This window comes from Pseudorca crassidens, unplaced genomic scaffold (genome assembly GCF_039906515.1).
Source record: "Pseudorca crassidens isolate mPseCra1 unplaced genomic scaffold, mPseCra1.hap1 Scaffold_162, whole genome shotgun sequence".
Classification (NCBI taxonomy): domain Eukaryota; kingdom Metazoa; phylum Chordata; class Mammalia; order Artiodactyla; family Delphinidae; genus Pseudorca; species Pseudorca crassidens.
This window is the reverse complement of record NW_027136089.1, coordinates 97,501-100,000: the sequence shown is the minus strand read 5'-3', so window position 1 is coordinate 100,000 and position 2,500 is coordinate 97,501. Positions and strand designations below refer to the sequence as shown.

The window sequence follows — 2,500 nt, the reverse complement described above, 5'->3', positions numbered from 1 at the left end:
TGGGGAGAAAACCCGGCGGTCGCCCCCCGACCGCCGGGCCCTCCTCCCACGCCTCCTTCCGCGACCGACCGAACCGACCGACTCCCAACCCTCTCTCGCTCTCCCCTCTCTCTCCCCCCGTCTCCGTTCTCCGCCTCTCCACCCCTCACGCCGCCGACGCCACACAGCCTCCACGCAGCCGCCAGACGGCCCCGCCACGACGAGCGACGGACGGACGACGCCGTGCGCCCCCGCCCACCACCGACAGGCGCCCACCGCCGGCCGGCTCGGGGAGCGTGCACGAAGCGCCGAGCGGCGCGGCCGCAGCCCGGGGGAAAGCGCGCGGCGGCAGGCGACGCCGCGGCGTCCCGCGGGTCGCCGCCGGGGCACGCATCCCCGGGGCGCGGCCGCGCACGCACGACTCGGCCTCGGCCCGAGACGCCCGCCCCGACACGGCGAGGCGAGGCGGCGGGGGCGGGCACGGATCCCGGACGCGCGGGTCGGGGCCCCGCGGAGGAGGCGGGCCGGACCTCGCCGGGACGCCGCCGGGGGCGGGCGGCGTACGACGGCGGAACGGACGCGGCCCAACCACCACCGCCGGCCCCGGCCGCGAGGGCGCGGGACCGTCCCCGCCCACCGACACCCCGGGGGTAGCGCCCAGAGACCGCTTGCGGCGCGAGGGCGCTTCCCGAAGGGGGACCGACCGCGGAGGCCACGCGGCCAGGGCCTCGTCGCGAGCTCTCTCTCTCTCCCCTTCTCTTCCCGCTCGCGGGCAGCGCGCCCCCGTGGACGGGGGGCGCCGCGTCTGCACTTAGGGGGACGGAGGGCCCCGGCGGCCCTGCGAGCAAACCCCCAGCCGCGCCACCCCCGGGAAGGCGCGCGCGCGCGCGCGCGCACGCACGCACACCCCGGGGGGGGGCGATTGATCGTCAAGCGACGCTCAGACAGGCGTAGCCCCGGGAGGAACCCGGGGCCGCAAGTGCGTTCGAAGTGTCGATGATCAATGTGTCCTGCAATTCACATTAATTCTCGCAGCTAGCTGCGTTCTTCATCGACGCACGAGCCGAGTGATCCACCGCTAAGAGTCGTACGAGTTTTGGTTTCTCTGGGTTTCGGCGGGGGGGGTCCCCGCCGGTGGCACGGCACCTTCCCCCGGAGGGGCTGCCTCTGGCCGGCCAAGTCAGACAGAAAACAAGCAGACCGGAGGGGGCCGGAGGGTTTCACCACGGGGCGCCCGGCACCGACCCCGCGGGCGGGGCGGGCTCGGACACCCCACAGGCGCCCGGGGGGTTCCCACCTGCCCCCCCCAACCCGACCGTGCGCGCAACACACACACACAGGGGACGCGGGGCGCGCAGGCGCGCGGCGCACGGCCCCGGCCCGCACCACGGCCGCCGGGTAGCCCCCTCCCGACGGCCGCGGCGGGGTGGACCGGCGGCGCCGCGGCGGCGCGGCGCCCCGGCCCCGTGTGCGGTGAGGTGCCGGTGGGGGGGGGGGTGAAGCGGAGCCTGGGGGAGAAGGGAGGGGCCTCCCGACTCCCCGCGGGCCCGACCGCCCCGACCCCAAGGCGGACGGGCGACCCCCCATGGGTCTTTAAACCTCCGCGCCGGGACGCGCTAGGTACCTGGAGAGGGGGGAGGCGGGCGAGGCGTGGGGGGTGGGGCTGGGCGCGGGGCGCCCCCACGCTCACCGCCGCCCCGACACCGACCGACACGCTTCTCCGCCCGCGGCCGCCCGCAACACGCGGGGGCCTCGGCGCTACCGGCCCGTGACGCGGGACCCCGGCCGGGGATCCGGGCCGACCGCCACACGAGACACCACGGCCACCGCCCGACGACGCCCCCACACCCGTGTCCCCGAAACCGGGCGGAGACCTTCCCCACGCTCGCGCCCGGACGCGGCCCTCTCTGCTCCTGAACCCCAAACCCCCGGCCCCCGTGGCCCTAGCCCGGCCCGCGCCCGCGTTCCCGGGGCACCCCTTGTCGCCACCGAGGGCGTAAGGGGAGCTTCGACGGGAAGCGGGTGGCGAGCGCGGGCAGGGGGCGCACGGGGAGGGAGGGCGCGAAAGAGAGAGAGAGAGCGAGAGAGAGCCGGACGGACGACGGAGGGAGGCGAGGTCCCGGGGCTCGGGACACAGGTAAAGAGGCGCCCGCCGAGGGGGCGGAGGGCACGGAGCGGAGGACCGACGACCGACCGGCGGGGAACCGGCCCAGGGCCGGCGGCGGGAAGGCGACGGGCGGGCAGGCGGGCGGGCGGGCGGCCCCCCCAGGGGGAGCCGCCACCGCCACGCCACCGCCGCGCCACCCACCCCGAGACGCACCGGAGGCTCCGCGCGGGGTGTGGGGCGGTCGCGAACGGGGTTGGGCGTGACCGGCACCGGGGACGGAGGCACGCGTGGGAGGCCGGGCCCGGCCAAACCCCGGACCCCTCCTCCTCCTCGGACCCAGACCTCGAGGGGACGACGTGGCGGGGAGGTCGGGCGGGAGAGAGACGCGCCGGGAGAGCCCCACGACGTTCGCGG

General features: G+C 77.7%; 1 non-coding gene across 1 annotated transcript; it reads right to left on the bottom strand.

Annotated features, from left to right (window-relative positions):
* Positions 1 to 913: 913 nt before the first annotated feature.
* Positions 914 to 1,066, bottom strand: LOC137218098 (5.8S ribosomal RNA). Its single transcript, XR_010940460.1, has one exon. It is a non-coding gene; the product is annotated as a 5.8S ribosomal RNA (ribosomal RNA).
* Positions 1,067 to 2,500: the final 1,434 nt, after the last annotated feature.